General features: G+C 41.1%; 1 protein-coding gene and 1 long non-coding RNA gene across 4 annotated transcripts in view; one reads left to right on the top strand and one right to left on the bottom strand.

The window, feature by feature from the left end:
- The window catches only part of nek11 (NIMA-related kinase 11), a 355,541-nt gene that overhangs the window by 280,991 nt on the left and 47,489 nt on the right, over positions 1-27,061 (top strand). The window lies entirely within an intron of this gene.
- Positions 362-27,061, bottom strand: LOC140212472 (uncharacterized). Its single transcript, XR_011889725.1, has 3 exons — positions 26,786-27,061; positions 18,193-18,507; positions 362-388 (listed from the first exon to the last, which is right to left on the bottom strand). It is a non-coding gene; the product is annotated as an uncharacterized lncRNA (long non-coding RNA).

Below are 27,061 nucleotides of genomic sequence, written 5' to 3'. Positions count from 1 at the left end.
TTATTGTCTAAGATTCCATTAATCTTGGGCTTGATTTTCCTCAGTGAATGAGCAGCAGTTTCCTCAACACGGGAGAATTCTGAAGATCCACAGAATCAAAGTGAGGAAATTACTTTTCATCTCTTTTCTAAATGGTCAACCGCTTTACCTGGGTCCATCAATTAATCAGTATTAAGAAAAAATCAATTTTTTAACCCCTCTGTCAGCATCAATTATCCAAATTAACTGATACATAGGCCAATTAAATTCTTCAAAAGATTAACCAAACCTTTCAGTAAACATCACAACAGATTGCATTTATTAAAGTAGGTTTTCATAGCAGACGGTCCCAGGCTTCTTCAAAGGACTGATATTTATAAACCCCAGTGAAGGTACGCCAGGCTTCTTTCTGCCAAAAAGTAACCAATTACAATATCACAAACCATTAGAAGACTTTCCTCACATACACAAATAGGTGAAATACGTGCCTTAGATCAGAATTTAAAAGAAAGAAAACTATTGCATACAAATCACAACCTTTTGCTGTAAGAATGTGCTCTGACTTTAAAAAGGCTGAGTCTTGATTCCCAGGTGTTGGCTTTGTGACCTGCCAAGCAATACTGATTGATTCTCCAGCCATTCAGCTTTGCCTTCAACTTCCACCCTGCCCTTAAATTCAATTGGGCCATTTCTGACACCTTTCTCCCCTTTTCCAATGTCTCGGTCTCCATCTCTGGAGACAAATTGTCTACCAGCAAATTTTATAAACCTACTAATTCCCACAGCTATCCTGACTAAACCTCTTCCCACCCTGTCTCCTATAAAAATGCTATTCCATTTTCTCAGTTCCTTTATCTCTGCTGCATCTGTTCCCAAGATGAGGCTTTCCTTTCCAGGACATCAGATGTCTTCCTCCTTCAGAGAATGGAGTTTCCCTTCCTCGACCATTAACGCTGTCCTCACCCACATCTCCTTTTTTTTGCTGGACAACCACGCTCACACCGTCTTTCTGCTGCCTTCACAGGGAATAGAGTTCCTCTTGTCCTCACCTACCACCACATAAGCTTCCGCCATCTTCAACAGGATCCTACCACCAAATATGTCTTTACCTTCTCCCCATCTCTCTATTTTCCACAGAGTGCGGTCCTTCCCTGGTTCCACTGTCCCTTCATCCCTCCCCATTAATCTTCCTCTTGGCACATATCCCTGCAAGCCTCAGAATGCTACACCTGCCTGTTCACCTCCTCCCTTACTTCCATTCAGGATCCCAAACTGTTCTTCCAGGTGAGGTAACACTTCACCTGTGAATCTGTTGGGGCAGTCTATTGCATCCACGTCCTGCACGTAATTCTTCAGATCTTTTGCCATCTCCAATGAGATCCTACCACCAAGCACATCTTTCCCTTCCCCGCTATGTTCTGCTTTCTGCAGGGATCGCTCCCTACATGGATCTCTTGTCCATTCATCTTCCCCACTGATCTCCCTCCTGGCGCTTATGTGCTACGTCTGCCCCTACACCTCCTCCCTCACTACCATTCAGCCATTCAGGGCCCCAAACAGTCTTTATAGGTGAGGCGACACTTCACCTATGAGTCTGTTGGGGTCACCTACTGTGCCCGGTGCTCCTGGTGTGGCCTCCTGTATATCAGTGAGACCCGACATAGATTGGGAGACCATTTCGCTGAGCACCTACATTCCATCTGCCAGAAGAAGTGGCCACCCATTTTATTTCCACTTCCCATTCCCATTCTGATATGTCAAACCATGACCTCCTCTACTGTTGTGATGAGGCCACACTCAGGTTGGAATAACAACACCTTATATTCTGTCTGGGTAGCTTACACCCTCATGGCATGAACATCAACTTATCAAATTTCCGGTAATGGTCCCTTGCCCCTGCCCCCCCCCACCCTCTCCTTTTCCAGTCCCCATCCCCTTTCTCTCTCTCACCTCATCTCCTTGCCTATCCATCATCTCCCTCTAGTGCTCCTCCCCCCAGTGCTCCTCCCCCCTTTTATTTTCTTCCACCGCCTTCTATCCTCACCTATCAGATCCCCATCCTCCAGCCCTGTATATCTTTGACTAATTAACTTCCCAGCTAATTACTTCATCCCTCCCCCTCCTGGTTTCACCTGTCACCCTGTGTTTCTCTGTCCCCTTCCCTCACCTTTTAAATCTACTCCTCATCTTTCTTTCGACAGTCCTGCCAAAGGGTCTCGTCCTGAAACATTGACTGTACTCTCTTCCATAGATGCTGCCTGGCCTGCTGAGTTCCTCCAGTATTTTGTGTGCATTGCTTGTATCCTAATGCTCTGTGTATAGTGATGTAAATCTTTCTTAGTCAACATGTTTGATAGCTCATTTACACCATAGGTACATTACTTTAGCAATTTTATATCAGATACATTGAAATCAGTTGCAGGTACCAAAATCTCTTCCTGGGAGGAAAAACTGTCCATTTTTTTTTCCATATGCCATCATTCGTACAGTCCTGAAGAACAGTTTTGGTCTGAAACATCGACTGCTTATTCATTTCCATAGATGATGCCTGAACTGCTGAGCTCCTCCAGCATTCTGTGGGTGTTGCCTTGGATTTCCAATATCTGCAGAATTTCTCATGTTTATCATTTGTACTGGTTGCTTTCGCATTCTGACTTCAGGCAGGGTAGACAGAACAATGAAAATGCAACACTATAAGCTTGACATTTCTATATGTCCAATAAGATGGATGGAATATAAGATGCATTCTTGTTCAGATGGGGAAATTTGATGTTCATGAAACTACTTATTCTGGTATACTGACTCATTCCAAATGATAATGCCAATATACTGTATAAAAACTATGGCCCTAAAAGTTAATCAACTGTCTATTTACAATCTTTACCAAATTATTTTCCTCAAAGTATAAAATCAATTTAAAAAATAGTAGCTAGATTCTTCTGCAAATTAAATTGTTTGGTTTGAAGTTTTAATCACATTCTTCCCTTTCTCTGATTCTGTCAAACTGAGGAAATCGGGGAGCAGAATGTAAAAGGCTGCATTTCTACTGCAATCTTCCTGATTTCAGGTTCTGCTAAAGTGTTTTACAGCCAATTAAGTACTTTGGAGCTATTATTAGTTTTGTAATGTATGTATCAGTGATCAATTTGCAGAGCAAGATTCTACAAAAAAAGTAATGTAATAAGAATTAATGTCAACTACTTTCAAGAGAAAGTGGCACACTGGCCTTATAGCAATTGGATCTAGGAGCAGAGATGTTTTGTTGCCATTGTACAAGATGTTGTTGAGGTTGCACCGGTTGTATTGTGTACAGATTTGGTTACCCTTATATACGAAAGGCTCCATTAAGCTTGAAAAAGTCCAAATATTTACAATCATGTTACCAGCAACTGAGGGCCTTGTGTTGTAGGGATAGATTGAGCAGTCTAGGGCTTTATTCATTGGAGCGCAGGAGAATGAGGGGTGATCTTACAGAGGTGAGTATAATCTCGAGGGATGTAGTTAGGCCAATACAACAGACTTCCACATTAGCAGAATGTAGAACTAGAGGACATAGGTTTAAGGAAAATATTTAAAAGGGACCTAGGAGGCAACTTATTCATGCAAAATATATGGAGCAATAACAAAATTTAAAAGACAATTGGCAAGATACATGGATAGGAAAGATTTAGGGGGATATCAGTCAAATGCGGGTAAGTGGGACTAGCTCAGTAAGGTATCTTGGTTGGCAGAGATGAGTTGGGCCAAAGGGCCTGTATTCGTGCTGTATGACTCTACCTGTTTGAGTGGAAAACTGCAGATGCTGGAAACCTGAAATAAAAAGCACAGAAACTGGTCTCCATATCAGGCAGCATTTACAGCAGCAGGGAAATGGACATTACGTATCAGGTTATCTTCGTACTCTTCATTCCTCACATATTTCTGAAAGTTTAAGCATGCTCACTTCCTATCTGTTTCCAGATCTGAAGGTCATCGGCCTGAAACATTAACATTGTTTCTCTCTCCACATGCATTTCCAGTACTTTGTCTTACATCACAGAATCTACTTCAGGGCTGTTGACTAAAGGATAAATATATTAATCAGGAAGTCGAGGATAATCCCTGCTCTTCTTTAAATGATGCAGTAAGATCTTTTGCATTCATCTGACAGGTCAAACAGGGCTTTTGTTTAATGCTTCAGCTGTGAAGAACGGCATCTCTGATACTCGCTTTGTACCTATGACTAGGTACAGCTCCAATGCCATATTTGTTTGCTGATGATGCCACTGTTATTGGTCGAATCAAAGGCAGTGATGAATTGGCATATTGGACGGAGACTGAAAATCTGTTTGAATGGTGCCACAGCCTTTCATTCCACATTGGCAGGAACAAAGAGCTTTTTATTGATTGCAGGATGAAGAAGACGGAGGTTCAAGAGCCAGTCCTCATTAGGGGATTGGAGGTGGAGAGGATCAGTAACTTTGTTCCTTGGTGTTACCAGAGGATGTCTCTGGGGACTAGCACATAAATGCCATCATAAAGAAGACATAACAGTGCCTGAACTTTCTTAGAAGTTTGTGTAAATTGGTATGTCACCGAAAACATTGACAAACTTCTATATATGCGCAGTGGAGAGTATCCTAACTGTTTGCATCATGGCCTGGTATGCCTCAAATATACCATTGATTTCATACTTAAATTCTGCAGAGACAAGTACTCTAGGTCTTAAGAACATGGTAGCCAAAGTGAGCTATGGATGGCAGTAATCAACACACACTACTATTACTACTACATCAACTCCGGCCTAGGGGGCCAGCGTTGGGCATGATGATGGGCTCTCCACTTCTCCCTCTCCCTCATCAGTGTGTTCAGTTCATCTACATTAGTCACGCCCCTGTCTTCTAGGAGCATGTTGACCATAGTCTTGGGAGGGCGCCCAGGGTTCATCCTCTTATGCTTGGACTCCCATATGATGACTAGGCTTTACAAGACGCACAAGCGCTTTACAATTCTTTATTTGGGACAGGAGGAGAAGAAGGAATTCTACTGCTGCTGTGCTAAAGCCTCTTCAAGCATCCTAGCATGTTACCTTTGATGACAGAACAACGCCTGAGTGGATGATTGTCTCAGACTGTTGCATTCATTTTGAAGTCTTGAAGTCTGTAATGTGCTTTGGCTTAAGATGGGATGTTCCTTGAGTTTAATTTGGGTTTTTCTAGAAGAATTTTAAGAAACCATAATCAAATGTTGGAACAGGGGTTGTAGTGGTAAGTTAAAGTGTAAGGTGCACAAAGATGAGCAGTTATCTGCTAACAATTTTATATCCGTTACAAAAGTATCAGAGGATTCTCCCTGCTCTTGGTTACATTTAAAGAACTAGTCTGGGCCAATTATTAAATTTCTAGATGGATTGCAAGGAACTGATTAAATCAAATACATTCTCCAAAGGTTCATTCAAGAGTGTTATGGAATTCTCTTTCCTTGTATCTAATCTTTTATCTCCTGTGGCTTATTAACCATCACTGTAGCTAGTTCAGTCCTACATTATTAAATTCTTAAATCTCCTTGAACAATATAGCATCATGTGAAGCACATTACCAGCTCGAGGACAAAGAACAGGTCCAATCTGTTTTGTCTTCATGTGAAATTGAATGTGCTGTCAGATTATTATTTTGCAAATCAGTAGGAGGTAGACCTCCTAGAAAACACTACTCAAGTTGTGGTCATTCACAACATCAAAGGACAGTCTGCCTTATTACAGTATTCCCATGGTGCTGGTAATGGGCCACTGTTCCCAGCAGACAACTTAGAGAAGTCTCAACGATTGGCAGTTTGTTCATCTATCAGCAACACAAAAGCAGAGAATGCCGAAGGTGGCCAAGGAGCTGCTGAAAAAGACCAGCTCAGGGCCATCCTGATTTTCCCCTGATCTAGCCCAAATGTAGACAAGCTCAAATTCTACTCCAACAACGAAAAGGCTGCTTGAACCCACAGATGCAGGAAGGCAAATGAAGGTGGCTCAAAGAAGCTAAGCGCACCGCGACAGGAGTGCTGAGCACCTGTCACCCCTGAGAGTCAGTGCCACGGTGAGATCGAAACCTGCGGCAGACTGGCACCTGATGTGCCAGCAAGCAGTGGTGACCAAGCGCAAAGCGTATCAGAGATCACACAAGGTCACGGCGGAGGGGGTGTCGTTGTTGTTTCTTTGCCTGAACCAGATCAGTGGGTGTACCACTTACACTGCAGAGCAAGAAAATCTCAGTTCAACAGTAGCCTTCCAGAGAACCTTAAACTACATCAAACCAAAAACACAAAATGTCTCAAGGACCTTGTGTTAAAGTAAAACACCGAGAACCTTGACAGTTATTTGGATTTTTTTTGTTCTTTCTTTTTCCTTTACGTCATTACTAAAGGAGAGATATATACAATAATGCTGATTCATTTTGATTTTTAATGCTGTAATCTCTTTAATGATTATTTTATTAGTCTAACTGTGCTTAATTTTGCAACATGATTTAGTGAAAGTCTTCCAGGAGGAGGCTGTTTGAAAGGAAGCTGGCTATGTAAGCTGTTTTGATGAATAAAGTATCTCTGTTGATAGTTTAAAATGCTGACTCAAATAATAAGGGAAGCCCATCAAAGCACATCATCTCCATTCTAGAGTTTAGTCCATTCCCACTCAACTGGTTTCAACAGGCATCACTTGCATCTCTGAACTGGACTCCTGATACAGGCAATCTTCCAAGCTTGGTCCTGCCAAGAGATTACATGGTGGATAGAAGAAAAGATTCAAGAAGGTGGACAAGTCTCATTGGAGAATTGTAACAACCCCTAGCCTACTGCGAATGTGTTATCTACATCTGCAGAAAATGGATGAGCAATCAGGTTGGGTCTAGGAACCTTAAGTTCATATGATCAGAACACATGGATGTTGATTGTTGTTAATTAAAGACTGCACCATCTCCCAAGGTACTTATCCACCCACCTTGCAATTTCTGCTCTATCTGTGGTGCTGTGTGCAGGTACCAAATTGGCTTCATCAGCTAAGTCAGGACTCTCAAATATGGAGTGAAAGCAAACCGTCCTCAACCTCTGGGGAATATCCAAGAACTTACTGATGTTCTGATACTCAGTCCGTCACAGACAAAGGTCACCCCACCATTGAGCATATCTACAAAGAGTGCTGCCACAAAAAAGCAGCATCCATCATTAAGGACCCCCACCATCCAAGCCATGCTCTCTTCCTGTTGCTGTCATAGTCATAGTCATACTTGATTGATCCTGAGGGAAATTGGTTTTCGTTACAGTTGCACCATAAATAATTAAATAGTAATAAAGCCATAAATAATTAAATAGTAATATGTAAATTATGCCAGGAAATAAATCCAGGACCAGCCTATTAGCTCAGGGTGTCTGACCCTCCAAGGGAGGAGTTGTAAAGTTTGATGGCCACAGGCAGGAATGACTTCCTATGACGCTCTGTGTTGCATCTCGGCGGAATGAGTCTCTGGCTGAATGTACTCCTGTGCCCAACCAGTACATTATGTAGTGGATGGGAGACATTGTCCAAGATGGCATGCAACTTGTACAGCATCCTCTTTTCAGACACCACCGTGAGAGAGTCCAGTTCCATCCCCACAACATCACTGGCCTTATGAATGAGTCCTCGGGAAGGATAAACCTGGTGGTGGAGCCTTAGGTTCCACATCACCAGGTTCAGGCTCCTAAACCGTGGATAACTTTATTCATCTCAACTCCAAACTGAATCCACAACCTATGCACTAACTTTCAAGGACAGTGCAACTCATGTTCTTTATTATTTATCTTTCTATCTATCTATCTATTTATGCACAGTTTGTTTTCTTTTGCACATTGGTTGTTTGCAAGTCTTTGTGCGTAGTTTTCATTGACTGTATTGTATTTCTTTGTTTTACTGTGAATGCCTGCAAGTAAATGAATCTCAAGGTAGTATATGCTGACATATACATTGATAATAAATTTACTTTGAACTTTGAACTCGGAATCACCAATGAGGGAGATATGAAGATTATCAGCAGACAGAACTGGCATATTTATCGTAGTGGATCGTGTGGAAGTGTTAGTTCTGTGATTCTGAATCAGATTTGGACCTTTCCTTGATAGAGGCACAGTTTAGAAAATTAATCACACAACATAAATCTCTTAATTTCTGTATCACAACAATGGATGTACTTCAGAAGCAGCTAAATCTCAAGACCTGAAAAGCAATATAAAATACAAAGTTTTTTTCCCTTTCTTTGCTGAATTACCAATTCCTGTTCTAAAGCAGGTCTCCAGAAACTTACAGATCAGGCTTCAGTCTGCATATCAAATGAGATTCTGCACAATGGAGCACAGCCACAACTATGTTATCTTCATTAATAGTAGCCAGAATGGAAAATGTTAATCTCACCTTGGATGAAACTATATATATTACAATATATATTAATGACTTGGATGAGGAAATTAAATGCAGCATCTCCAAGTTTGCGGATGACACGAAGCTGGATGGCAGTGTTAGCTGTGAGGAGGATGCTAAGAGGATGCAGAGTGACTTGGATAGGTAGGGTGAGTGGGCAAATTCATGGCAGATGCAATTTAATGTGGATAAATGTGAAGTTATCCACTTTGGTGGCAAAAATAGGAAAACAGATTATTATCTGAATGGTGGCCGATTAGGAAAAGGGGAGGTGCAACGAGACCTGGGTGTCATTATACACCAGTCATTGAAAGTGGACATGCAGGTACAGCAGGTGGTGAAAAAGGCGAATGGTATGCTGGCATTTATAGCGAGAGGATTTGAGTACAGGAGCAGGGAGGTACTACTGCAGTTGTACAAGGCCTTGGTGAGACCACACCTGGAGTATTGTGTGCAGTTTTGGTCCCCTAATCTGAGGAAAGACATCCTTGCCATAGAGGGAGTACAAAGAAGGTTCACCAGATTGATTCCTGGGATGGCAGGACTTTCATATGAAGAAAGACTGGATGAACTGGGCTTGTACTCGTTGGAATTTAGAAGATTGAGGGGGGATCTGATTGAAACGTATAAAATCCTAAAGGGATTGGACAGGCTAGATGCAGGAAGATTGTTCCCGATGTTGGGGAAGTCCAGAACAAGGGGTCACAGTTTGAGGAGAAAGGGGAAGCCTTTTAGGACTGAGATTAGGAAAAACTTCTTCACACAGAGAGTGGCGAATCTGTGGAATTCTCTGCCACAGGAAACAGTTGAGGCCAGTTCATTGGCTATATTTAAGAGGGAGTTAGATATGGCCCTTGTGGCTACGGGGATCAGGGGGTATGGAGGGAAGGCTGGGGCGGTGTTCTGAGTTGGATGATCAGCCATGATCATAATAAATGGCGGTGCAGGCTCGAAGGGCTGAATGGCCTACTCCTGCATCTATTTTCTATGTTTCTATGTTTCTATTTGACTTTTAAGTGATAGTTTCATTGCCCGATTTCACTCTGAGTCAAACTGCAAGAAGCTAATCTTTTTCAAACAAGGTTCATGTTTGGTTAAATGTTATTTTTTTACTTGTGTTTTGACTGTATCTCTGCATAAAGATACTGGCTACATTCCAAGGTTCAGCAGTTTGAAGGAAGTATCACATTCTTTGGCAGTGTAATTGCACATCACTCAGAAATCAACTGCAGGATATTTGATGTGTTGACTGTGAGGTGGTTCTGCTTATTATTTCACTCCCTGTAGTCCCTGAAGCTAAATTAATCTTTTGAGAGCAAGTTATTATTATTCGCTTCACCAATAGTACCGAAGCATCTTGTGTGGATATTAACTACATTTAATTTACTCACAGAAGCACATGCACAGAGCAAACTTTGAAGTAGGGCACTGATGATCATGTTAGTTTTAGGAACAGCTACTTCCCCTTCACCACCAGTTTTCTAAACAGCCCATGAGCTACCTCATTATTTGTCCTCTGCCCTATTTATTAGTTTTTGTAACTTATAGTAATTTTTTATGTCTTACACTGTACTTCTGCCACGCACTATCAAATGTTCTGGCGAGAATAAACCTGTTTCTGATTCTGAACCCACTACCAGATTTCAGTAACTGGGGGCTACAATTTACTACAGTGGATGATGTCCTGCCTGGGTCTGAGGCCAGAATGGGACACTGGATGAGAGGGCTGTACACAGGTGGACCTGGACGAGAGGAACAAGGAAGGCAATTGGTTGAAATAGGTTTTTGGGAGTGGACATAATCTCAAAAGGGCACCTCTGTTAATGATTGGAGCTTGGGGACATGATCCAAGAGGGAGATTAGGAATTGGGTTTGGGAGTGAGACAGGGATCTTCTGTGAGCATCAGGGCCTGCAGTTAGGGACAGTGAACAAATGTAAGAGCAAGTGGTTTGGAAATTAGGGCCTCCGACACAATCAATGATCTATATAGAAGAATGGTTAGCAAGTAGAGGTATGACACTGGGAAATCTGAAAATCTTAGTGATGTGGACAGAGGGTGATTGGGATAGTCGAACATCAGGTATCTGCAGAGGGTAGGTGATTGTTTGGTTCTGGTGATCTTAAAGGGCTAGTGATTTGAATATCAAACCTTTGAGTAATTGGGTTTGGACAATTGAGAGATCAGAAGGTTGGTGTATCTAGCATGAGATTGGTGGGTAAGGGTTGGGGCTGTTTGGTTAAGGGGAAACAGAAAGATAAAAATAAGGGAGTTGTACAGTTTAACTGGGGTGTTAAAATATAGTCATTCAGAATCTGCCCAACAGTGGACACCAACAGACAACCTAGTGTGATTTGTACGGATGTTAATGTCATTCCATATAAAACTAGAATGGAGATGGCACCAATTGTACAAACATCACTCTGGTCAGGATTGGTGTATCCTTTGCACCCATCTTAACTTAGCACAATGGTTTGCTCTAAACTCTACTGTTCCATTTTTTGGCCTCTCACCTTCTCCCATCTCCCCCAATGCCCATTTGTTCTAACACCCCAATTCCCTACCAGTTGTATCTTCAACTTTCAAACCAACCTCCCCCCCAGCTCCCTAACCCCTGATTCTCTGATGTCTCCCTCTATAAACATTAGCAGTGCCATAAATCTGCCCCCTGTCCTAACTCTTCCTCAAATTGATTCACTCAGCATCCCTGTCTTGTTGACCTATGGTGCCTCCCAGCCCAGAAGTTCCGGAATTCATCCATAGCCTCTCCTTGCACTAATCCTGAGTAGAATCCTCACCAATCCTGTAACCCTTTGAGAAATCTGTAATTCTTGAACTCATCCATTCCTCCACAAATGGCTGCCATGCCTTCAACTTCCAGGGTCCTGCATTCTGAAATTCTTTGCCCAATTACTTTTACTTTTTGCTCCTCCTTGAGGCTTACTTCTTACCCACTTTTGGCTGCCTGGTCAAGTCTGCATGTTAAATTTGTTTGTAAATTGCACCTGTGAAATACCTTGGGATGTTTTACTAAATCAGTGCCTGACTTAAAAGGAAGCTGTAATCAGGAAGCTATAGTTCCTGATTACTACCAACCTTTGTGAATGTAGCGGCCTTTTGAAATTATTCCAATTCAACCTAGCTCTACTTTTGAGACTGTAACCTCTTATCTTGAATTCTTCAGTACTTTGTTTTCTTCTTACATTAAATACAAATTTTACATCTCTAAGTGGACTTTTTACATGCTGGGCCATCTTACTGCAATGTATTTTCTGTGCAATGTTCTTTAGAGACTGTTTCCTTTGTATCTATTGTCTTTCTTTGATATCACAGCAACACTATATCTTAGATTAGATTAGATTCAACTTTATTGGCGTTGTGCCGAGTACAGATACAAAGCCAATGAAATGCAGTTAGCATCTAACCAGAAGTGCAAAGAATAGTGTTACTTACAAAATAACTGCGAATAAAGAGTAAGTGCTACAGCACACAAATATAAAAGTACTGAGACAGTACAATATGGGTGCAATACTGCTTAGCGCTGTGATGTGAGGTTCAGCAGGGTCACAGCCTTAGGGAAGAAGCTCTTCCTGTGCCTGATGGTGTGGGAGTGGAGGCTCCTTTAGCGCCTACCGGATGGGAGGAGAGTAAAAAGTCCATGGTTAGGGTGAGATGCATCCTTGATAATGCTTTTCGCCCTGCCCAGGCAGCGTTTATGGTAGATGTTCTCAATGGTGGGAAATTGGGTGCTAATAATCCACTGGGCAGTTTTCACCACACACTGGAGTGCTTTGTAGTCTGAAACGGGACAATTGCCACACCACACTGAGATGCAGTTGGTGAGTATGCTCTCAATGGTACAGCGGTAAAAGTCTGTCAGTATCCTGGGACAGAGGTGAGCATTCTTGATGCTCTGCAGGAAGTAAAGGTGCTGTTGCGCCTTTTTGATCAGGATGGAGGAGTTCAGGGACTAGGTGAGATCCTCGTAAATGTGGACACCAAGGAACTTGAAGCTTGTTACACGCTCCACTACAGCTCCGTTGATGTAGATGGGGATGTGAGTGTGGCTCCTAGCATGCCTGAAGTCCACAATGATCTCCTTGGTCTTCTGGGTGTTAGGGGCCAGGTTGTTGTCGGCACACCACGCAGCCAGGTGCTGGACCTCGTCCCTGTAGGCTGTCTCGTCATCCCCTCTGACCAGGCCAACCACCGTGGTGTCGTCTGCGAACTTGATTATGGAGTTAGAACCATGTACAGGAACGCAGTCATAGGTGGCTTATTTTTATGGATAAAGAAAATTCCCCAATGTTGAACAGCTCTTAACAAAGAATAATTTGAAAAATGCACATATCCAAAGTAAGTCAATACCAGCCTGACCTTATTTCCCTTGGTGTTCATATTCTCATTTTTTTGCCATCTAATATGTTCCTATTTTATAATTTGCTTATTTCCATGTATCCTGTAAAATCTGGTGATGGAGATGCACTTGGATCTGCTTACTATTGTTACTTCTGTGCTGGTACAGATAGAACTGGGCACAGAAATAAAAGTAGAGAATATACAGATCTCAAAGTGGCAATCCACCTCATCAGTTCCATGCCACAGCTATGCTCCACTTCATTCTCCTGACACTTATAGAATGACCCACTTTCCCTCCTTCTTCCTGGCCTTATCCAGGATGTCCTGAAGTGACAATTAGTCACTTCAACCATTCCCCATGGTAACAGATTCCACGTTTTCAATACTCTGTGTACATCATCATCATCATCATCATCATCATCATGTGCTGTGTCATATGACATGGGCGATCCTGGTCTTGACCATGATTGTTCTTGGCAAATTTTTCTACAGAAGTGGTTTGACATTGCCTTCTTCTGGGCAGTGTCTTTACAAGATGGGTGACCCCAGCCGTTGTCAATATTTTTCCGAGATTGTCTGCCTGGCGTCTGTGGTCGCATAATCAGGAGTTGTGATGTGGAGCAGCTGATCATAAGACCATCCACCACCTGCTCCCATGGCTTCACGTGACCCTGACCATGGAAGGGGGCAGCTAAGCAGGTGCCACACCTTGTCCAAGGGTGACCTGCAGGCTCGCGGAGGGAAGGAGCACCTTACAGCTGCCTAGGTAAAGACGTATCTCCATCGTGCCACCCAAACTCTGTTTACAGAAGGTAAAAGTATTGGAAGGAGCGGACTTCTCATTTGTTCAACAATATCAGAACTGATTTTTTATATTGGTACCACTTCCCTGAACTAGCCTCGTAATTTCTCAGGGCTGTCAATACTCAAAACTCCAGAGAGAGCACTCTTGAATGTAATCAAGAGACCAAATCTGCTACAGCCCTCTTGGAATAAGAATTACAAAGGTTCTCCCAACTTTCGATGAAATAATTCCTACCCTGAATAGTTTACCTCTTATTTTGAGACTGTGACCCAGGGTCCCTGACACTCCAATCCAGAGAAACCTTTCCTCGGAATGTTGTACATTTAACCAAAATCACCTTTCATTCTTCTGAACTCAAGGAAGTATCAGACTAGCCTGCTTAATCTCTCCTGAGATGGTCAGAGTGGGGAAAGTGGTGTTCTATGTTTTGTGACTCTGCTGCATCCTCTAATCGCAAATGTACCCATTCTTGGGTAGGGAGATGAAATCTGTCGTGTCACTGATGCCTCATGTATCTGGAACAAGACATCTCTATTCTTACCTTCAAAACTTCAAAAAAAAACATTTCTTTTAAATTCTCTTTTGGATTTTGTTGTGATATATTCAAATCAGTGCCATCTTTCAGACAGTTATTTTTGATTGTGGTGAAAATGGGTGAGTTTATATCAGTCACACCTTGTTTTCCCATGAAATTCCTCCCACATTATCAATATATCAAAACTCAAAAAGGAAGGAAAGAGACTTTTATTTCTTTTTCCTGTCTTAAGAAATAGAAACTGATGAGTTCAAACATGTTGGTAAACAAACCTGAAATGGTTGATAGATGCTGTGATCCTCCAACTGGATTCACCTGACCAGCAACTACAAAAGATTTCAACATTAAATCAGAACGTTTTAGCAGAATAGAGCAAACCAGACAACACCCATGGAGAACTGGAACCAGTATCTGGTTTATTGTCACCAGCATGTGCCATGAAATTTGTTCACTAAGCAGCAGCAGTTCAATGCATTACATGATAATATAGAAAGAAAAAAGGAAATCAATTACAGCAAGGATATATATGTATATTAAATAGATTAAAAATAGTGCAAATCAATATATATATATATATACATATATATATCTATAGTGAGGTAGTGCTTATGGGTTCAATGTCCATTTAGGAATCAGATGGCGGAGGAGAAGAAGCTGTTCCTGAATCACTGAGTGTGTGCCTTCAGGCTTCTGTACCTCCTTCCTGATGGCAACAATGAGAAGAGGGCATGTTTTGAGTGATGGGGGTCCTTAATAATGGACGCTGCCTTTCTGAGGCACCAGTTCTTCAAGATGGCTTGGATACTGTGGACGCAAGTACCCAAGATGGAGAAGACTAATTTTACAACGTTCTGTAGCTTGCTTCAGTCCTATGCAGTAGGCCACCACCCCCCAACTCCCTCACACCAGACACTGATGCAGCCTGTCAGAATGCTCTCCATGGTGCATCTATAGAAGTTTTTGAATGTTTTAGGTGACAAACTGAATCTCTTCAAATTTCTGTTGAAATATAACTGCTGTCTTGCCTTCTGTATAGTTGCATCGATATTTTGGGACCAGGTTAGATCCTCTGAGATCCTGACGTCTCGGAACTTGAAATTGCTCACTCTTTCCACTTCTGATCCCTCTGTAGGGATTGGTATGTGTTTTTTCGTCTTACACTTCCGGAAGTCCACAATCAGCTCTTTTGTCTTACTGACAATGGGTGCAAAGTTTTTGCTGCAGCACCGCTCCACTAACTGGTATATAACACTCCCGTACACCCTTCATCGCCATCTGAGATTCTACCAACAATGGCTGTATCATCAGCCAATTTATAGATAGCGTTTAAGCTATACCTAGCCACACAGTCATGGGTATAGAGGGAATAGAGCAGCAGGTTGAACACACACCGGAGGTGAGCCAGTGTTGATTGTCAGCGAGAAGGAGATATTATCACTAATCCACACAGATTAGGTCTTCCGTTTAGGAAGTTGAGGATCCAATTGCAGAGGGAGATACAGAAGCCCAGGTTCTGTCACTTATTGATTAGGACTGTGGAAATGATGGTGTTAAACGCTGAGCTATGGACAATGAACAGCAACCTGACGTAGGTGTTTGTATTGAGCAAAATAGGTTAATGTTTATAAAATAAGGCTACTATTCCTGGGTAGTGTTCCTCTAATGGTGGACACTAAATGGAAATCCTTGCAGTTAACAGAATGACGGCACCTCTGAGTCTTCACCATAAAGTTTCAATCCTGGGCCTTTCCACCAGTTTCCTGATCCAAAAGCCACAAACATGGAGCAACAAAGCAAAGGTCGGTGAGTCTGCAGATGACGCCAAAATTGGTGGTGTGGTGGGCAGTGGAAAAACTTGCCCATGGTTACAGCAGGATCTGGGTCAACTGAGAAAATGGGCCAAGGAATAGCAGATGGAACTTAACTTGGACAAGCGCAAAGTGATGCAATTTGGGAGGTAAACCAGGGTGGGGCATGCACAGTAAGTGACAGGGTGCTGGGGAGTGTTTTAGAACAGAGATACCTAAGAGTACAAGTACATAGTTTCTTAAAGGTAGAGAAGCGGGCAGACATCAGACAGCATGCTTACCTTCACTGAATGAGGCACTGAGTACTAGGGTTGGGTTGTCATGTTACACATGTGCAAAACGTTGGTGAGTCTGCATCTGGAACATTATTTATGGTTCTAGAACACAGAGCTAAGGGCAGCACGGTAAAGTAGCAGTTACTACAATGCTATTACAGCTCAAGGTGACATAGTTCAGATTTCAATTCTGATGTCATCTCTGACGCAGTTTGTACGTTCTTCCTGTGTGCACATGGGTTTCCTCCCAGAGTCCAAAGACCTACCAGTGATCAGAATTGGAATCAGGTTTAATATTACTGGCATATATCGTGAAATTTGTTGTTTTGTGGCAGCAGTATATTGCAATACATAATAAATAAAAACAATAACTTGTACAGGAAGTAGTACATTTAAAAATTAAGTAAGTAGTGCAAAAACAGAGAGGAAAAAATACTAAGGTAGCGTCCATTCAGAAATCTGATGGCAGAGGAGAAGAAAGTGTTCCCAAAACACTGAGTGTGTGTCTTCAGGCTCCTGTACTTCCTCCTTGATGGTAGCAATGAGAAGAGGGCATGTCCTGGGTGACGGGGGTCCTTAATGATGGATGCTGCCTTTTTGAGGCATTGCCTTTTGAAGTTATCCTAGATGCTGGGGAGCTTAGTACCCATGATGGAGCTGACTGAGTTTATAACTTTCTGCAGCTGTTTCCAATCATGTGCAGTGGCCCATCCATACCAGACAGTGATGCAGCCAATTAGAATGCTCTCCACCGTAATCTGTGAGCATTTTTGGTGACATAGCAAATCTCCTCAAACTCCTAATGAAATATAGCTGCTGTTGTGCCTTCTTTGTAATTGCAAAAATATGGTAGGTCTCCAGAGATGTTGACACGCAGGAACTTGAAACCGCTCACCCTTTCCACTGCTGATCCCTCAATGAGGACTGGCGTATGTCCCCTCAAGCTCTGCTTCTTGAAATTCACAATCAATTCCTTGGTCTTGCTGATGTTGTATGCATTATTGTTTCTGCGACACCACTCAACCGGCTCATGTATTTTGCTCCTGTACATCTCCTTGTCACCATCTGAATTTCTGCCGACAATAGTTGTGTCATCAGCAGAGTTATGGATGGAGTTTGAGCTGTGCCTAGCCACTCAATTGTGGGTGTAGAGAGAGTAGAGCAGTGGGTGGATCACACATTATTGAGGCGTGCCAGTGTTGATTGTCAGTGAGGAGGAAATGTTAGTTCTGATCCACTCAGTCTTGAAGTGAGGAAGTCAAGGATCCAGATGCAGCGGGAAGTACAAAGCCTAGGTTTTGGAGCTTGTTGATTAGAACTGAGGGTATGATTGTGTGGAACACTGAACTGTAGTCAATAAACAACAGCCTGATGTAGGTATTATTATCGTCCAGGTGATGCAAGGCCAAGTGGAGAGCCAGTAAGATTGCATCCACTGTGGACTTATTGTGACAATAGGTAAATTGCCATGTCTCCAGGACCTTGCTTAGACAGGAGTTGAATCTAGCCATCATCAACCACTCAAGGCAATTCATCACAGATGATGTGAGTGCCACTGGGCGATAGTCATTGAGGCAGATCACCCTGCTGTTCTTGGGCACTGGTTTGATATCAGGGAATGTATACAGTAAACAACCTGAAATTCGTACTCTTCACAGACATTCATGAAACATAAGAAAAACCCCAAAGGATGAATGACAAAAACTTTGGAACCCTAAAGCCCCCCCCATGCACAAGCAAAAGCAAAGCATCAATCTTCCCCCCCCCCCACCACCACCAGTTCCAGCAGAAGCTTCAATGCCCACCACCCACTGAGCAAGCAATAGTGAAGCCCCCAAAGTGACTGTGATCTAGGTCTGTCAAAAACTACAGTCCATAACCCAGCACTTTGACATACCACAGGCTCTCTCTCATTAACAAGGAACAGAGAGGTGTCACCCTTTCCACAGCAAGAGGGGAGACCAACAGTTTGCTGTGACGATGTTACAGTCTGAAGTGATGCCTATTCAAGCTCACCCGAGTCAAGAACCAGCAGACTCTGCCCCCACCCCCATTGAGGGAGTGATCGCCCAAGCGTAGAGGCCTCCAACAGCCATACCTGGCACCTCGATATTCTGATCTCCTGCACAGTTCTAGTTGGTTGCACCAGCGAGGAATTGAGTCCGCAGGGTGCTGCCAAGGCTGCACCCTGAAGGCACACATCTTCCAGGCTACTCCTGGAGATATCAACAACAGCCAGTCAACGAACTCCAAGAGCGGGAATCCACTGCCACGAAGAACCGCGGTTCGAGGGCATCTGTAGATCATGGACATTGACAGAACCCCAGCCACCTTGAAAAGGAAAAAAGAGACATTAAAGAGAGCAGTTTAAGCTGTTTCACAGATGAGCTTGAAGAAGTCACCCTTTGGTGCCATCTTAGCTCTCTCCCATTGGTATGACCAATGATATTGGTTAGTAAGATAATGGATCATTGTAAATTTTCTTGTGATTTGGTTAGTGTTAAATAGATGGGTTGCTAGGCAGTGTACCTCGTTGAGCCAGAAGGTCCTGTTCTGTGCTGCATCTTTACAATATTTTATTTTATGTTATTTACAGTGCAGGAATAAGCTCTATGGCCTACAATGTCTTTGCTGAACATAATGCCAAATTAAATTAAATCTCTTCTGTCTGTACATGATCCACATTCCTCTATTCCCTGCATATTAATGTGTCCTTTTAAGCTCAACTATCCTATCTGCTTCAAGTACTTAGGAAGATTATCTGCCGCAAGTAAATAGAACCACCCCCCCCCCCAAGCTTGCCTCGCCATACAAAGGCTGATAGTCTCTTCTTTGCCAGTTCTCCATAGTCCTCAATTCCTTGATCTTTCAAATACTGATCTATCTCCACCTTATAATAAACAATCAGGCCTTCACTACCCCTCGAGGTGGAGAATTCCAGAGATTCTGTGTCTGCAAAACTGCACACTTTCGATACAGTCTCCATGCAATCAAAGGGAGTCTTTATCATAGTGTAACTTAACTCTCTGATTTTGATGCCAACATTGTTAAAATGTTGAGGCATTTCAGTGGTTAGTGGTGCTCATAGGAACTGACAATCAGAAAATCATTGAGCTGCAGATCTTATCTCCAGTTCACTCTCCAAGTTCACCTTGCTACTGAGAACTGAGACCGTAGCAGGACTGGGGATGATGATCTCCTGCATTGCCAAGTATTAATCAAGTCCAGCTCATTACTCACAATACCAATGGTTATCGCTGATTTGAAGCTGAATGTGCAAAAACCTGCATCACTGTCAGGCCTCTACAAAGTCTGCCCAAAAGTGGGATGGAGAGCATGAAGTATTTAATATGCGTTCCCCATTGGCATTACGTTATACTCACATCCTTGAGCAAACTAATGTTGAAATCTTCAATGTTATTTTTATTATCTTCATATTGGAGGCTGACCTGTTATGAGTACAAATCCTTTGATCAAGGGTTCTATTGTAAGAATTTATAATTTTTTATTACAATAGGATAAGCGTCCTTTATCTAAGATTAAACAGGATTGGGAAAAGGAACTGAATTTGACTTTTATGACTGAGGATTGGATGCAGATTTTGAAGTTGGTTAACTCTTCTTCAATTTGTGCTAGCCATTCATTGCTTCAATTTAAAATTGTACATCGTTATCATTTGACGAAGGAGAGACTTTCTAAAATCTTTTCTAATGTTGATATAGTCATTGTGATAGATGTAAAACTGAGATAGCTACACTGACACATATGTTTTGGTCTTGTTCTATATTGGAACTGTTCTGGAAGTTGGTTTTTTCAACAATTTCTAAAGTACTTAAAATTAATCTACAACCTAATAAGTTAACTGTGCTTTTTGGAATAATTCCTCAAAATATTCATGGTATTTCTGTGTCTGACCAACATGTTATTGCATTTGTTTCATGGATAGCTAGGAGGGCCATTTTGTTGAAGTGGAAGGATACATCAGCTCCCACTTTGTCACAATGGTTCTCTCAAGTGATACTATGTCTTAGTTTGGAGAAAATTAGAAGTCGAACCTTTGAACCTTTATTTGATTTTGAGAAAAGATGGGGCTCATTTCCTCATTATTATCATTTGAGCTAATTGATAGATTTTTTCCACAATCTAACTGTAAATTTTTTGGTATATTTTCTTTTCTTGCTGGTGGTTTGATGTTTATTTTTAGAAGCTTTTTGTATGGTGCATGGCTCCTAATGGGTTCTTTTTTTTCCTCACTTTTTCTGCTTAGTAGGTTTTCTTGTTATCACAAATTTTTTTTTCAATCTTCGAGATTATGTCTTTTTGAGACGTAAGTGTTGTTACTTCAAGGTACTCATGTTATTTCCTTTGTATAATATAACAATAAGAAGATTTGAAAAGAAAAAAAGTATTTAATATGCGTTCCCCATTGGCATTACATTATACTCACATCCTTGAGCAAACTAATGTTGAAATCTTCAATGTTATTTTTATTATCTTCTGTCACACAATGAATAACTTCAAAGTATATTTATGATCATATTATGTATAGTATGTGCAATCTTGAGATTCAGCTTCTTACAGGCAGCCACAAGACATAGAAGCCCAATAGAACCAGTTTAAAAAAAAGACCGTCAAACACCCAATGTGCAAAAAAAAGAGCAGAATGTAGAAACAATAAAAAGTAAGCAACGACATTCAGAACTGACGTTCTTGAAAGTGAGTTCGCAGCCACAAAGCCAGTGTCAACCGATCCAGGAGCCTATTAGTTGCAGGCTATAGCCTCAGTTCAGCGTATAGATGAGTAAGATTTGCTTAGCAGCGATCTGAACACCAGCTTGTCCCTTGTCTCTGGCCCTGACACCGTGATCTTTTCAATTTGGGTGGGTAGTTAAATCGGCCTAACAGTTCCTCACTTTCAGGCCCAGGCCCTGCTGCCTCAATTCAGCCCATACCCGACCCTTGTGATCTGGCCCGGTGCTTAAATCAGTCAAACATCGACTTGTTCCTCGCTGTATGGCTCGGGCCCCAGCTCCTCGATTAGGCCCGTACACACCACATCCCAACCATCCTGCACCTTTGCGACTTCAGTTCACGCTGCAAAAATGCCAGGAGAGGATGCTCAGAATATGCAGTCAAACATTTGTTTTAGTTTAAGTCAAGTGAGCTTATAGAGAGTGGAAAACGGAAAAAAAAAAGCTTTTTTTCAGTTTGCTACAATGCTGAGCTATTTAGATATTATGACTGTTAATTGCATCTGTACGGTGCAACCTTGCTACCATCAGCTGTCCATTTCTAGTTGTAGACAATGAGCTGGATATCTCTACCCTCAGCATCTGTTGTATGTTTGTAATCCACCTTCTCGGTTACCATGATTACAACAGAAGAAGCCACATTGAGTCCCAAAGGCTCACATTCCAATCTTTTGAACTCAACATCAAAGGTAACAATTCCTGAGTCTCAGCAATAGCTGTGACCAGCATTTCATAGCCCCGACTTGTCCCCTTCTTTGCCTCCTCAATTTCTAATTTCCCTCATTAATTTATACAGATGTCTTCACAGGCATCAGAATCATCTGGGTAACCAATTCTATCAGGAGGTGGTCCTTTTCTCCCAATTCTTACCCCTCGCCTCCCCCCACCTTTTTAATTTTAATTTTATTCCTCTCCTGAGGTTTGATCAGTGATGTTTATATCAGGTTTTCTTTTAAAATGAAAGGAGCAAGCTTTTAGAAATGAATTTATAATAATTTTTGTTCATTACTGGAGCTATTTTAGTTCACTTAACAGTTTCAATTGTATTTAATTAGATGAAATCAGAACAGTATGTGAAAAATTGCCGCATTACTATTATTAGTGGCCTTATAGCTTATTGTACGTGCTTTGTCAAATTATTCCTGTTAGATGATGAGTTTATATGCAAAAGATTGTAATGGAAGAAAATTAATACCTAAGGTTGCAGTGTGACAGTTTGTTTAAAATGGGAAAAAAACTGTCAATCATAAATACATGATATCAACTGCCAATTATACAAAAAAAGCAAATTAACTCATTATGATGCAACTAAGGTTGGCTGTTTAAATTTGAAATGCAAAAATGGTATATCAAAATTATCCCCCTCAAAGTGCTTCAGTTTCCTCCCAGACGCAACGTGTTTACTTTGAGTGGTGACAGTAGTCTTAGAGGTGAAGACCTGCACTTACTTTGTCATTCTGCATCATCCCAATGTAATGAAGTACTTTTTAAATTGTCACTGTTGCAACAGGGAAAGCAAAGCAGCCAGTTTTATTTTGTATGAGGGTAAATATTGATCGGGACACCTTGTTTTCTTCAAGGTGCATCCATCTGATCTTTTGAACGAGTACTGATAGGGTCTCAGTTGAACATCACATCTGAAAGTTAGCTGTGCTTCACTTATACCTAGAGTTTACTGTTCAGGTCCCAGATTAGGATTTATGCCAACGTCATTTCACCTCAGTCACATGAATATCCTTGGCTAAAATATTTCCCATTCTGGGATTACACTTTTCTTTGGTGCAAATGCTGTTTCTTCCCTGAATTCCCATTCAGTCTCTGAAACTGGAGGCACGACTTAATGAGATAAAATTAATGGAAAGCAGTGAAACCAGTGTAACCAAAATGCTTCAAGACGGGAAGGTATTAAGGTCAACGGCAAAGCAAAGGTAGAACAATGCATGACAGAATAAGTGAGGTACAGATTTTTTAACCTTTTTATATATTTTTCTTATTGGAATTTATAGTACATTTCATGTGTTGCTCTGTACTGCTGCCGCAAAACAACAAAATTCATGACATATGTCGGTGATAATAAACCTGATTCTAATTGTCAAAGGGGATTGAGAAGTACACATTATTAAGTTTTCTGCTGTCCAATAACTGCAGGCCAAATCTCCATTTAATACAGCTGTAGGCAGCGGAATGCTGTGGTGAACTTCAGTAGTTTTCCGTTTTCCATTCCGCATTGTGTTGCATGTAATCTTTAAAAATTTCCAGATTATTTTCTGATCTGATATTAACTGACTACAAGCCACTGAGCTCATTTATTTTCATCACTGGCAATGAATTTGCAAATATACAGCAAACTGAAAGGCCTAAAATGGCTCTTGTACTTTCTGCCATTTCTTAAAAATATTGACATTTATATAGCACTTTCTGTGCTATAAAGCACTTTACTCAGGTCTCTTTGTGGTAAAGTGACTACACTTAGGATCTCTGAGTTACACATTTCTTTGCAAGATTCAGTTAGATTAATGGAGTGATGTTCCTGTTCTGCATTTATCTGTTTGAAGCCATTACCTAAAAGTAGCAACTAATTTGTGCACAGCAAGCAGTAACAACTGGATAATTTGTTTTAGAATATTTCCTGAACAATAATTATTGACTAGAATACCATTTCTGCAATCATTCTCATTACTAGAATCTTTTTAAAACGCAGTTAAGCAATCCTTTTTTAAAATGTAAAGCTCCAAGAAATTTCTTGTTACAATGGTATGACATTAAAAGGAATGGAGTAATGTGTACCCAGACAATTTATATCATTGCATCACACATCAAAGTTGCTGGTGAACGCAGCAGGCCAAGCAGCATCTGTAGGAAGAGGTGCAGTCGACGTTTCAGGCCGAGACCCTTCGTCAGGACTAACTGAAGGAAGAGTGAGTAAGGGATTTGAAAGTTGGAGGGGGAGGGGGGGGTTCACCATCCTATGTAAAAACAAAATTCCTCCACACTGCCCTTGTACCCATGGCTTTGTCTCCTGGGTGATAGGACAATGATACCTAATGTAAACAATGACATCTTTACCATTTTAAAGGTGAGTCTCATCACAGTTGCAAGAATTATATTGCAAAACTGGAAAAAACCCAGATGTCCCACTGTAAAGGAATGGACTGAGGAAATGATTAAGATTTCATCATATGAACACATATTAGGAAGAATTAACAGTGAGGGAAAAGTGCAAGATGCGTGGGATCAATTTTGGTTGTGTGTTAATTTAAACTTAAATTAGAACTTCTTTCTGTCTCCAAGTTTTACTTGTTTTCCTGTCATGCGATGGCTGTGTAAATATGCTGTACTGTATCTGCTCTGTGATATGCTGCGCTGCTTTGTAAAATAAGAATAAATAATAATAAAAATTTGAACTAAAAAAAACAAAATTCCTGCACTCCTTGGTTTTAAATGGCTGCCCCTCATCTTGTAACTGTGGCTCCTTGTTTGAGACTCTCTCACTAGTGGAACTGTCCCAATATCTACCACATTAGGATCTTGTACATTTCAGTAAGGTCACACCACATTCTCCTAATTCTAAGCAACTCTCTGTCCTCCAAACTGAGGGAATATTAACAAAATGTTTTCAACTGCCTCTTGGCATCTTGTCAAACATTGTTGTCTCAAGATCCCTGAAGAGGTCCCTGAACCCATAATCTTTGATTCAGAGGTTATATTGCTACCTTCTAGATGGCAGCACAACTCTTTTACCAGCGAACTAATGAACTGAAATAAAAAAGTGAAACCTATTGTTCATTATAGTGCACCATAAGACCTGGTAGTCAGAAGTTAACCAAATTCACTCTCTAGATTAACAGAATTAAGTCATTGGATCTCGTGGAAATTTTATAATCCGGCATTGCTTTTTAAAAAAGAAATCAAATAACACATAATGAAATTGAATTAGAAGGAATATATTGCATTGATAAATATACTGATGGAAAATTGCAGCAAGAACATAATTTCTGCGTGCTCTGTGTTATTTTAATGCATAGTGAATTCTCCACTGAATTGGTTCACATTATCAAGCAGTTCATTGTTCCATTCTCTGATTCCTTCCCCGCACCTACCCCAGGTTAAGTCTCAAGGTGTAACTTGTCAAGGCTGCTTTTCAGGGTATGAAGCTTGAAATAAGATAGATATATGAAAGGACAGAAAGATCTACCTGCCTACTGGATATTTTGTAGAACACCTTCACCAGTAGAGATTTGTTATACAGACATAATATGCAATGATATAAACAACAGGAATTCTGCAGATGCTGGATCCAGTAGGCAGGTAGATCTTTATGTCCTTTCATATATCTATCTTATTTCAAGCTTCATACCCTGAAAAGCAGCCTTGACAAGTTACATCTTGAGACTTAACCTGGGGTAGGTGCGGGGAAGGAATCAGAGAATGGAACAATGAACTGCTTGATAATATGAACCAATTCAGTGGAGAATTCACTATGCATTAAAATAACACAGAGCACGCAGAAATTATGTTCTTGCTGCAATTTTCCATCAGTATATTTATCAATGCAATATATTCCTTCTAATTCAATTTCATTACGTGTTATTTGATTTCTTTTTTAAAAAGCAATGCCAGATTGTAAAATTTCCACGAGATCCAATGACTTAATTCTGTTAATCTAGAGAGTGAATTTGGTTAACTTCTGACTACCAGGTCTTATGGTGCACTATAATGAACAATAGGTTTCACTTTTTTATTTCAGTTCATTAGTTCGCTGGTAAAAGAGTTGTGCTGCCGTCTAGAAGGTAGCAATATAACCTCTGAATCAAAGATTATGGGTTCAGGGACCTCTTCAGGGATCTTGAGACAACAATGTTTGGCAAGATGCCAAGAGGCAGTTGAAAACATTTTGTTAATATTCCCTCAGTTTGGAGGACAGAGAGTTGCTTAGAATTAGGAGAATGTGGTGTGACCTTACTGAAATGTACAAGATCCTAAGGTGGTAGATATTGGGACAGTTCCACTAGTGAGAGAGTCTCAAACAAGGAGCCACAGTTACAAGATGAGGGGCGGCCATTTAAAACCAAGGAGTGCAGGAATTTTGTTTTTTTTTAGTTCAAATTTTTATTATTATTTATTCTTATTTTACAAAGCAGCACAGCATATCACAGAGCAGATACAGTACAGCATATTTACACAGCCATCCCATGACAGGAAAGCAAGTAAAACTTAGAGACAGAAAGAAGTTCTAATTTAAGTTTAAATTAACACACAACCAAAATTGATCCCACGCATCATGCACTTTTCCCTCACTGTTAATTCTTCCTAATATGTGTTCATATGATGAAATCTTAATCATTTCCTCAGTCCATTCCTTTACAGTGGGACATCTGGGTTTTTTCCAGTTTTGCAATATAATTCTTGCAACTGTGATGAGACTCACCTTTAAAATGGTAAAGTTGTCATTGTTTACATTAGGTATCATTGTCCTATCACCCAGGAGACAAAGCCGTGGGCACAAGGGCAGTGTGGAGGAATTTTGTTTTTACATAGGATGGTGAAATCTGTGGAATTTTCTACCTTGGAGGTTTGCAATCACTGGAGGTAGATAACATTTTGAAGGAATGGGAAATTGAGGGTGATGTGGAACTGGTACAGAAGCGGAGTTGAGCCTGGGGTAGTTCAGCCATGAAACAGTAAGGCAGGCATGAGTGGTCTTGTGGTCTACTCCTACTCCCATTCTCTTGTTTTCTTGCTAAATCTCATTGAATTTTTTAAATCAATAAACTAAATAGGTAAGATACATATCAGGAAACTATTTCCTCTATTGGTACTAGGCTATACAGGAAGAAGAACAAGAATCATAGCCTTACCTTTTGAAAGGATGAATTCCGAATCTTCCTTATCATTTCTTGCACAAGGGTTAAGGGAAGTTTTCAACTCTTTTACCCAACAAGACTGTGGGCATTTTCAAGAATTAGGTCAATAGATGTTCATATGTATGAGTTCAACACCTTGGCACAGAATTCAGGGCAGTGCCTTGGGTTTGGCCATCTGCAGCCGCTTTTTCAATGGCCTTCCACAAAGTCAGAAGTGAGGTACGGGGATGTGCTGACGGTTATACCACATTTCCACTGTGAGTCCTCAGC

The sequence above is a fragment of the Mobula birostris genome, chromosome 19 (assembly GCF_030028105.1).
Source record: "Mobula birostris isolate sMobBir1 chromosome 19, sMobBir1.hap1, whole genome shotgun sequence".
In the NCBI taxonomy this organism is placed as follows: domain Eukaryota; kingdom Metazoa; phylum Chordata; class Chondrichthyes; order Myliobatiformes; family Myliobatidae; genus Mobula; species Mobula birostris.
The sequence above is the reverse complement of the archived record's forward strand: the minus strand, read 5'-3'. Positions and strand labels throughout refer to the sequence as shown.